We start from the raw sequence: 12,345 nt of genomic DNA on the forward strand, positions 1-12,345 counted from the left end.
AGCTACATCTGGACTGCGCTTCGCACAATAGAAGGCAGGCAAATTATGCATGGAATATAATTGTTAGCGGGGGCAGTGGAGCAACAGCATCCAATCTAGTGGCCACAAATAGCAACCCCTCTGCAAACATTTCATTACTGCTGACAAGTGTTCAGCAAATTGTAATTGGAGATATCCCCTCATTTGAAGCTCTCCTTAATTCACCGATTGCCTTCCCTAATACTCATCTTTTTCTCTTTTTTTTTTCCATCATAAACTTCTTTACAGGGTGTTATCTATCCCCTGATGATATCTGGCAATTGCTAATTTAAATTCAAATTTTGGGGGTGGAAGTTAATTAGTTACACAGACCAGTGGCTAGATTTGGAGATTTGATCTTTTTGACGGAAGCTGTTCAAGGATACTAAAAGGCCTGCTGTTTTGTCTCAGAATAATCCAACCATTGCGTTATAAGGTTGAGCTCGTAGTTGAGGCTGCGCTATGATGTTTAATTCATGCATCAGGTCTGTTGTTTCTTTGAGAGGTAGCCCAATAATGCACATTGAAGAAGAATGGCTCGTTTTGGCCTTGTTATGCTATTATGAGAGGGTCACATTTTGAGGCATTGTCGGATGTCAAACAGCTTCCAGTGATCCTCAGTATTATCTTCTGGTGAGAGGTACTGTTACTCCTTCATTAACTGCCTCAAAGGAGACAACAACAAAAAATGAAATTAATATATTGACACGTTCTGTCGTGTAGTCCTCATACTCATATTTGACACAGTCTTAACCACATTTAGCAAGGTGTAAATGTGAGGAAAAATACATATATTTTTAGATGATTATTTGGAAAGTTGTGTAATGGAAACCCCCAAGCAAGTGCCATCACCTCATCATTAACGCCGTCCTTCTTTCGACAGAACGTGGATAGTTTGGAGAGAGTCGCACTGACTGTTCCTTTACAATCATTCTAGCTCTGCTATGAAAAGCAGTGATGAAAAGGAAGTTTAAGGTGAATCGTGATTTGAAAAAGTTCGTGCTGTTCTACTTGGAGCCTGCAGATGGCAGACACACCATTTGCCAGTACGCTTGAGTTCCTCTCGGAACAGCTCAAGACAAAGAACAACACTGTTGGTTCGTGACATCAGAAGTAAAAGGTTTTGGCTTAAGAAGGCAAAAAAAAAAATGTGTGTGTATTATATATATATATATAAAATATATAAACAAAAGGATGATTATTGTATTATTAGTAGTGGGGGTAGTAGAAGTACAATCTGTGTGTGGTCGTACGTGAATTAGTTGTGATGGTGATGACGGTAAGGCAAGCTATGCATGTTACAAAAAAAATTACATTTGAAGTTACATGATGACTGTAAAAGTGCTGTGATTAAGGCACAAAAGCAAGCGAAATAGTAATCGTCGTAGAACCACCTGAATGGAGGATGATGGAGAGGAAAATGAACAAATAAATACATTTTTAAAAAGTTGCAAATTAAACCACATTAAGTTGTGAGTAAGGTGTAAAAGCAAGTAAAATACAGTAGTTGTAGTACTACCTGAATGAAAAAGAAAGACAAGTGGATACTTTACCAATAAAGTAAAAATTATACACTAACAGCGTAAAAGCGCTTTGAAGAAAGTGCAAAGGCAAATTAAGTACTGTATTAGCTGTAGAAAAACTACCTGAATGAATGAACGATGATGAGAGGACAAGACCGACGGAAGAAAGTGAAAATCAAATTACACATTACAAGGCCACAGTGTTGTAAAAGGGCATTGAGTAAGGTATAAAACCAAGTAAAGTACATGAAGTTGTAGAACCCGACTGAATGAATGAATAGGTTGTGGAAAACAGTGCAAAGTAAAAAAAATGAAATTACAAAATAGCTGTAAGGTGACAGTATAAAAGCATTTGGAATAAGGTACAAAAGCATGTGAAAGCTATTTAAAAACTAGCCCCCATCAACCGTTCAGATGCAATACAATGGCGGTTGGTGGTGGCCCAATCTCATCACTAAGGACAAAACAAACAACATAAGGCAAAACCACATCAATTAAATTAAGGATATGAAGGGCAGAGAAGGGAGGTCTAAATGAACATAATGTCAAATGCACATATTAAAACTAAAATGAAATCGCCGCAAGGCTGCAGGCAGACGAGGAGATTAAAACTCAAAGGGATACCTCGTCTTGGCGCCCGGAGGTGGTGATGCTGCAGAGATGCAAACAGGAAGCACCGATTCTGTGAAAGGCTAAACTGGCAAGACAAAGACTTGAAAAGAAAAGCTTTATAAAAATAAATAGGTAAACCATGACTTAGTTCAGTACATGCTGGAGGTACTGTAAATAATAAAACTAACATGCTATCACATCATTTCAATTGACAGCGTTATTGCATCCTTTGCTACCAATCCTTTTATTTGAGCATTAAAAAAATGGAAACATAAGGATAAATGACACTACCCATATTTTCTTTTACTGCTCACGACAACGAATATCAATTAGGGATGTGTCAATTACAGTCTTACGGCTCTTTCTTCATATTGTGCTTATATCATTAAAAAAGGGGAGAAAAAAAAACCCCATCAGCACAGCTAATCACCTATGAAGGAACGAGTGGGTGGCGACATCAAATTGAACCATGAAAATGGAACGGGAATTAGATGCACTTAGCCGTCAGATGTTAATGGCAGCAATCAACAGCCAATTATCCAGCATACTTGAGTACCTTGACAAGCACAGGTGTAGCCTACAACTAATACAAGTCTCGCTCATGCATTTCCATAAATTTAATAGTAAATTCTCTCTGTGATTGGAACACGACTGTTTCATTGGGGTTACAATTAAGCAATTTTCAAGTGTTGGTAGATGAGGCGAACAACTTTTATATTTTACTTGCATGCCTGGGTGCAATAAAGCTCATGCCTGGAAAAATGGTTACAGAGGCGCGGACTGACTTGAACATTGTTAGAAGGATGCAGCATTTTTGTGTATTCCAAGTGGACAGTGTGGTGGTGTCAGTGCCTGGCATGACCCTTGCTGTGGACATGATCTCGGCTGATGATGGGCTTCTGATGTTGATCATCTCTGTCACGAGGGTGGATTTCAAGCCTCGGCGCTGACTGCTGTCCTGACAAGTCACACACACACACACACACACACACACACACACACACACACACACACACACACACACACACACACACACACACACACCCCCCCCCCCCGCCCGTCTCTCTACACACACACACACACACACACACACACACACACACACACACACACACACACACACACGAACACAGTCATGCATCCCCCCTGCCCGTATGATTATCCCGTCCTTACGCAACAGGTGACGGGTTTCCCCTCAATGTCATCTGTGTCACTGGCCTTTGTTCAGAGACAACATTCAAGACCCAGAGAGAGCTGGCTGGCAACATGCCCGATCTACAAGTGAGCTGTCCTATCACTGACATCAAGTAAGCCGAGGATGTCACGTCTTCATCTTGTGAGAGTTCAATCCGCCTTTCAGGATGGATCAAATTCTCTGTCCCCAAGTGTAGACACCGTTGTGTACAAAACATCCCTCGGTATACAGTGTGGCTTAACAAGACTGGAACTATTTTGGGCGTGAAACCACACATTATCATCGGCGGCTTCCTATTGCAATATTATACAAGGGTCACCAACCCTGTAAAAATTGAGAGCTAGCTTCTTGGGTACTGATTCATTTGATGGGCTACCAGTGTGACACACACTTTACAAATAACACATTCTCAACAATTGCTGTACCTTTAAGAATGTGTAATTCCATGTAATAATGATATTCACCAACGTGAAGCTAGTGATCATGCGATGATTCGTCAACAATAATTTAGCACTCTATAAATCTCTGGAAGTGTTTTCATTTTCAAATGGTCTTTTCTACACCATACTTAGGAAATCACAATGTCCTGTCACTGGTGAGCTGGTCATGTATGTGGTCCACGGGCACCATTCTTGGTGACCTCTGCTGTCTAGGATGCATTTATACAGTTTAGACAGGGATTTAAAAAAGGCCAATTGCACATCAATGCAAACATATTTCAGAGCATTCGACATATTACAATAGGACCACTGACAGTCCATTAGCTATTAAGAACGACCTCTTCTTGCTTCCTCCTTTGTTTGCCCTCCAGCCACTTGACTTGTTCTACTTGACTCCTGGACCATTTTAACATCAGGCTGCTCTGGCTTTTCCTTCCTTTCAGCCACTATCTTCATATTTCTGCTTTTGTCTTCCGAGAGGAAGAGATACGTTGGTACACAGCTTACAGAGTCAGTGACCCTTTTAATGATAATTTTAAATAAGATGGTGGGTTTGCAAGCTGCGATTGAGAAATATGTTTCATGAATTCAACAATGACATTGTATATGTGTCACGTTGGAAATTCTATTGGGATTCATTTGGAATCCTTGAAATTAATTCAGCCTGTATTTGCAAAATTCCAAGAAGTCAATGTATTCCAACATGCCTGCTCAGCTTTGTTTAGAGCTGAGTGCAACATCTTGTTAGCAGTTCATATTAATCACTTTGGAAACACCATCAATAAAGCAGCCCGACGGAAAAATGGCAATTAAGCATTTATTGGTCCAATGTGATCAGTGTCTTCCAAGGTCACAGACATCAATGGCAGTGTGTGTGTGTGTGTGTGTGTGTGTGTGTGTGTGTGTGTGTGTGTGTGTGTGTGTGTGTGTGTCTCCAAATGCAACGGCCACGTGTTAATCTTCTTCAACTTTTACTTCATGACAAGAGCCTCTATAAAGGAGGCCGTCTGTGCGGATACTATACGCAGGCATTTGGTCACACAGGAGTCCACAGTACTATATATTAATTAAGGGTTTCACAAACAATGATGGTGACAGTAAAGACAGTCCTCCCTCTTTGTCCTGCACATTCTGCCGTCAGGCGACATCAGGAGGCATGTGAGAGGAGATAGGGGAGGGGGACAAGGGAGAGATGGAGCGCCTTCTCCCTAGAATGTAATCTCCCTGATGTTACATGGTGCAGCCTAAACTGATAAATTGCAGATTAAATGGCGGCCACACTCCACTTCACCCTGCAGCCCACACCAACCCCTTTTAGTTCCTCACATTTTTTGCTATTCACTGCCTTCTTGGCCTGTCAATTCTGCCTAATCGTGAGAGGCACTAAAACACCAGGTCTTGACAGAGCCAGATCAAGAATGATGAACATCTCTCAATGGCAACAGACTCATGCCCCTAACTCTACTCGAAGGCTCGCATCACTTATGCAGAAATCAGCGGCGGGCCAGCATCCAGGAATTATGCCTGCTGACAGGAGATGCATGAGGTAGGCATTGTGCAGCTCGAGCAGCCTTGACAAGTTATACTTAACTGCGGCGACGGTGACCCCGAACACAAAGGATACAGCGGCTTATTAATGGGCGAGCATCCATGTCAATAATCCCTGCTTTTGGGTTGTGTCCAGAGTCATGCATCTTGCCACTAGTACTACATGACGCTTGGTTTGACTGCATATTCGCGCACACACATACATTTGTGCGTGTGTGTGTGTGTGTGGATGGGACATCTTAAAAACAATTCTAAAACACATCTCACCATATCTACATATCTTATTAATTATCCTGTCTTCGCCAAAAACCTTGAGCCCCTCTAACGGAATCCATAAACCGGCATATAGGGAAAATAAGTCATTAAATTTCCGAACCGCACGTTGCTGAATGTCGTCCATGGAAATATTTGTAATGTATATTCTAATTTCTCAGAATAAATTAGGCAGAAATGCATTTCCATGTAAATTTATTCAAGGCGGGGACAGTGTGTGTTGGAGGGGGGTGCAGTAAGATCTGCCAGATTATGCATAATTGTAGCATTGTAGCCCTCATTTCTACATCTACTTCTGTGTTGCGTGGTCATTAAATTCTAAAATAATGGGAGCCTCGCAGCTTCTGGGTCCTAATTGCCCCTTACTTCCAATAGCCTTCTCGAGACAATATGATAAAGTGCGCTGTAGGATCTATTAATAAGACAGCATTTCTAATTGAGGAGGACAGTCTTTGGAGTTGTGTTGTCACTGGATGCCACTTGCGGTGACGTTACTCACTCAGTGGCATTGTGCTCCCTTTGGTCTTTTTGATGCCTTTGATGGAACAAACAAGCGAATTCGATGCATTCCTGCGAGCTCGCTTGCCGGCTCCATCCACACTCAACGGTCGTAACATAATCCTGGAAGGTTGCACTGTGTCATACCGCCGCGTGATTTCCAACATTGTTTTGCAAACGTCTTGAACTATAAATACAAATAAACCGGACCGTACAATATACAACACATCTCAGTATGACACGGTGAAGTTGAATGGCACTGCAGACTACAAGACTGAAAATATGTCGGTCAAAAGAGATGGCCATTGGAAAACAAAAAAGCAGGCTTTCATTGGTTGATTGCCGATGCACTTTTAGACATGCAGACAGACAGCATAAAAACTAACGAGGGTTACTGCTGGCATCAACTTGTACCATTGTCAAGATGATGAATGAATGAATGAATGATTGATGAAAGGGGTCAAACCATCACTTCCTATTACTCTTTACATTAGTACATTTGTTTAAGATTGGACAAAATATTTCACATTTTATAGCTAGTTTTAACTTTACCGTTACTAAAATGTTATTTTGGTTTAGGTTCCCCCAAAGGTTTCCCCTAAATATGTTTAATTCTTGGTCAAAGGCTTTCACAGCATGTACATTTGTTTTCAGTCACGTCCTTTTTTTTTTTTTTTTTGGAACTTTTAAAAATGAAAACATCCAACCTAATTGATTCAAGATGTCAGAGTAAAAGAGGAAGAAGTCAATCTTTGTGATATGTGAGATAAGGTTGAGTTGCACCATCTTATTTTCTTCTCTCAAGGCAACTTGATCATCGCGGGATAATATTCATCTGTGGCCGAGGTATAGAGGCCTTATGTTTTTGCAAAACAATTGCAACCCGACACTAACTACAACTTGCGTTATACACAGTAAATTTCTAAGAGTACATTTTACCTCTAAAAAGACGAGCTTGTAAATCGCTGGTGACAGGCTCCAAATTTTGGGTCTCTGTTTTTTTTCCAAGTACAGACAATATCGCTCCAATTCTTTTTTTTCCAGGATAAAATTTACTCTGAATATTATACTCTTCAATTTTAAAGTGGGACCATATATAGTCTTTTTAGAGTAGAATGTCCTCTACGAAATTTATTGTGTAGAAGGTCTTTATAGCATGTTTAAAGCGCAGCATGTCCACTGGGAGTGAGACTTGCTGGACTCATCACCAATCTCCCCCCCGACGCCCACACACAACACAGACCAGTGTTTTCCCCCAGCCTCGTACGAGATGCATGAGGTAGGCATTGTGCAGCTCGAGCAGCCTTGACAAGTTATACTTAACTGCGGCGACGGTGACCCCGAACACAAAGGATACAGCGGCTTATTAATGGGCGAGCATCCATGTCAATAATCCCTGCTTTTGGGTTGTGTCCAGAGTCATGCATCTTGCCACTAGTACTACATGACGCTTGGTTTGACTGCATATTCGCGCACACACATACATTTGTGCGTGTGTGTGTGTGTGTGGATGGGACATCTTAAAAACAATTCTAAAACACATCTCACCATATCTACATATCTTATTAATTATCCTGTCTTCGCCAAAAACCTTGAGCCCCTCTAACGGAATCCATAAACCGGCATATAGGGAAAATAAGTCATTAAATTTCCGAACCGCACGTTGCTGAATGTCGTCCATGGAAATATTTGTAATGTATATTCTAATTTCTCAGAATAAATTAGGCAGAAATGCATTTCCATGTAAATTTATTCAAGGCGGGGACAGTGTGTGTTGGAGGGGGGTGCAGTAAGATCTGCCAGATTATGCATAATTGTAGCATTGTAGCCCTCATTTCTACATCTACTTCTGTGTTGCGTGGTCATTAAATTCTAAAATAATGGGAGCCTCGCAGCTTCTGGGTCCTAATTGCCCCTTACTTCCAATAGCCTTCTCGAGACAATATGATAAAGTGCGCTGTAGGATCTATTAATAAGACAGCATTTCTAATTGAGGAGGACAGTCTTTGGAGTTGTGTTGTCACTGGATGCCACTTGCGGTGACGTTACTCACTCAGTGGCATTGTGCTCCCTTTGGTCTTTTTGATGCCTTTGATGGAACAAACAAGCGAATTCGATGCATTCCTGCGAGCTCGCTTGCCGGCTCCATCCACACTCAACGGTCGTAACATAATCCTGGAAGGTTGCACTGTGTCATACCGCCGCGTGATTTCCAACATTGTTTTGCAAACGTCTTGAACTATAAATACAAATAAACCGGACCGTACAATATACAACACATCTCAGTATGACACGGTGAAGTTGAATGGCACTGCAGACTACAAGACTGAAAATATGTCGGTCAAAAGAGATGGCCATTGGAAAACAAAAAAGCAGGCTTTCATTGGTTGATTGCCGATGCACTTTTAGACATGCAGACAGACAGCATAAAAACTAACGAGGGTTACTGCTGGCATCAACTTGTACCATTGTCAAGATGATGAATGAATGAATGAATGATTGATGAAAGGGGTCAAACCATCACTTCCTATTACTCTTTACATTAGTACATTTGTTTAAGATTGGACAAAATATTTCACATTTTATAGCTAGTTTTAACTTTACCGTTACTAAAATGTTATTTTGGTTTAGGTTCCCCCAAAGGTTTCCCCTAAATATGTTTAATTCTTGGTCAAAGGCTTTCACAGCATGTACATTTGTTTTCAGTCACGTCCTTTTTTTTTTTTTTTTTGGAACTTTTAAAAATGAAAACATCCAACCTAATTGATTCAAGATGTCAGAGTAAAAGAGGAAGAAGTCAATCTTTGTGATATGTGAGATAAGGTTGAGTTGCACCATCTTATTTTCTTCTCTCAAGGCAACTTGATCATCGCGGGATAATATTCATCTGTGGCCGAGGTATAGAGGCCTTATGTTTTTGCAAAACAATTGCAACCCGACACTAACTACAACTTGCGTTATACACAGTAAATTTCTAAGAGTACATTTTACCTCTAAAAAGACGAGCTTGTAAATCGCTGGTGACAGGCTCCAAATTTTGGGTCTCTGTTTTTTTTCCAAGTACAGACAATATCGCTCCAATTCTTTTTTTTCCAGGATAAAATTTACTCTGAATATTATACTCTTCAATTTTAAAGTGGGACCATATATAGTCTTTTTAGAGTAGAATGTCCTCTACGAAATTTATTGTGTAGAAGGTCTTTATAGCATGTTTAAAGCGCAGCATGTCCACTGGGAGTGAGACTTGCTGGACTCATCACCAATCTCCCCCCCGACGCCCACACACAACACAGACCAGTGTTTTCCCCCAGCCTCGTACACCCCAAACGTCATCTGAGCTCGTTTTGCTGCCGACGCTCAGCCATGCTTCATCTCCACATCCTTAAAAGCTGAAATTAATGACAAGCACAAAGCGGCTCATTTATAATTGCTTCATTATACCGTTGCGTTCTCCTGACAATAATGGTGTCGCTGGTGTTTTTCTAATTATATGGCATTTTTTTTTTTGCTCGTTATCAAGGACTTCAGGTAATTGTGGAGAAAATAATGACTGCCCCCTTCCTCTGTCTCTCATGGCTTCCACATCATAAACAACCTCGCTGCAACCCGCAGCCTTATCAAGGAGGTTGTTGAGTTGCCTTTTAAAGCTTTTACACAGCCACTCGTCGCCGGCCCGGTGGCCCCAGCGTCTCTAATGAGCAAGTTGTACTCGAGTGTTTAACTCAAGGTTTATGACATATCACAATTAGCTGCTGTTTTTGTTACGCTCAAATCATCGGGATTTTAAACTTTGCTTCTGCAGATAACATTTAATTAGGAACTTTGAGTTAATGTGTTAATAAATAGTTGGAATGGTTCATTATAAAGGGTAGCACAGAAGCACCTGATTGTATATTTTGCTTCACATAAACAGAATTGATTCATTGACACTACATAACCGCCAGCACCAAAACAACATGCTGTGTGCTGTCATAAAATGGGCGAAAAAAAGTTTAGATGAATAAAGAAAGAAAGTAAGTAACTCCTTCTTTGCATTAAAGCCCATAAATTAAGATATATAATCACAAAAAAGCAATCTGCCCTTTTATCTCTGGATTGTTCATTGTAAAGTGAGCATGCTTTCAAAAGTGATCTCATGAAAATATAGTAAAACTGAACGCTTAATGCACAGCCAGGCAGAGGTGAGTAGAGTACTCAAAAGTTGTATTCACGAGTAAAATTATGACGCAGAAAAAAAGTGCAACATATTCATGCTCCTTCAGATATTGCCCAACTAAAAAACAAAACATCTAAATCAAATCTTTACAAAATAACATAAATCAAGATAAATTCAGCCACAACAAATGGTCTTGAATAAACTTTTGGTTCAAACTCAGGAAAAAGCACAACAGGCTCACCAGGCCACAATTACATCAAAAACCGCCATATGTTTTCTCAAGTTTGGAGTACTTCACACTAAAAACATTTGGGTCAAAAATAACCCAAATTGGTTTCCATTTTCATCCAGCCGCTGGCTGAATAAAGGGCCATCCTAGCAGTAGTTAATTGGACTCAGCAGGGGTTGAATTAACCCAACAGGTGAGTTGTTGGGTTAATTCAAATTTTGCGTCAAATTAACGAAAGTTCTGGTTTGTTTCGCCGGAAGTTACGTCATGTGGCCAACAAACTTCGGCTTTTGAAGTGTGAAGCCTACAAATTTGGACACGGCCAGGGCCATTAGAGCTCCGACTGGCAACCAAAGTCACAGTTCCCTAATCATTTTCACTTTCTGTGCATTACGGCCACCTTCTACAGACGGTAATGCATCAAAAGTATATGCCAACTGCCAAAAGAAGGCAGAAAAAAAATGGAATAATAATCATAATAATAATAATAATAATCATAATAATAATAATAATACCGGTAATAATAATAATAAAGTAAGAGCGGCCCGGTGGTCGAGTGGTTAGCGCATCGACCTCACAGTGCTTTATCGAAAAGCTGACTCTTCCCCCCTCCACCTCAAAAAACAAGACAACACACACACACACACACACACACACATATATTTCTTGTGACTCTGTTGCCTAATCCTAATACAACCAAAGTCACTCTTAGACATAAAATAACAATTAAATCACTATTATTCTAGAAGAGGGCGGCCCGGTGATCGAGTGGTTAGCGCGTTGGACTCAGAGTGCAGAGGTACCGGCCGGGTTTGATTTCAGCTCTGGCCTCCCTGCGTGAAGTTTGCAAGTTCTCCCCGTGCCTTCGAGGGTTTCCTCCGGGTACTCTGGTTACCTTCCACATTCCAAAAACATGCATGGCAGGCTGATTGAACATTCTAAATTGTCCCTAGGTGTGAGTGTGAGCGCGGATGGTTGTTCGTCTCTGTGTGCCCTGCGATTGGCTGGCAACCGGTTCAGGGTGTACGCCGCCTACTGCTCGAAGACGGCTGGGATGGGCTCCAGCCCCCCCCGCGACCACTGGTGGTCACTTTCTTTTTCGTATACTAAAGAAAGTGACCGTAATGCCTTTGCCAGCCGGTAAAAGAAAGTATACGAAGAAATGGAAGCAGAAGAAGAGTAGTCAAGGCAACAAATGTGTTACGTACAATTAGTTTTGCATGCCATTTTGTGAAACCAAAACATGGATTTCCATCACCAGAAGGCACAATAGCTGACAAGGAATTTTACCATTCAGGTGGTGCCAAATCATTTTGCGGCGAGCCTAATGAATTTACTGGAAACACTGTTATATTTTTGCGATAACGAGCATTTCATGTGCATAGCAACATTCAGTGCGACCTGGCCTCCATTACACATACATGTCAGGATACAACTCCAGGCTGTAAACATCCAAGTTGATTTGAAAAATATGATTTGCAACAGTGCAGATAACATAAGTAATATTGCCATCCGAGCAGTGTGATTTCATTCATTCTCTGCGAAGAAGCGAGATCAGTGATTTCCATTTAATACCGGTTGGGCTCCGCTGTTCCTTTTTCATGCAACATTGCCGGATATGGATGAAGACATTATAATAATTAAAGAACATTATGGACGGAGGGAGCTTTGCTATTTGCTATCTTGTCTGATGGCAGCCAAACACTGTTATTTCTATTTGAAGAATGCATCCATGTGTGAAATAATAATACTCCCTCCAGGAATACCATTGTCATATTTATTTGGGAGTATAAAAAGATGAAACGGAAAAACATTAAAAAAAAAACACTTACTCTTCATTTCATCCTTCTTTC

Source organism: Hippocampus comes, unplaced genomic scaffold (genome assembly GCF_001891065.2).
Source record: "Hippocampus comes isolate QL1 unplaced genomic scaffold, H_comes_QL1_v1.1 scaffold147, whole genome shotgun sequence".
Taxonomy (NCBI): Eukaryota; Metazoa; Chordata; class Actinopteri; order Syngnathiformes; family Syngnathidae; genus Hippocampus; species Hippocampus comes.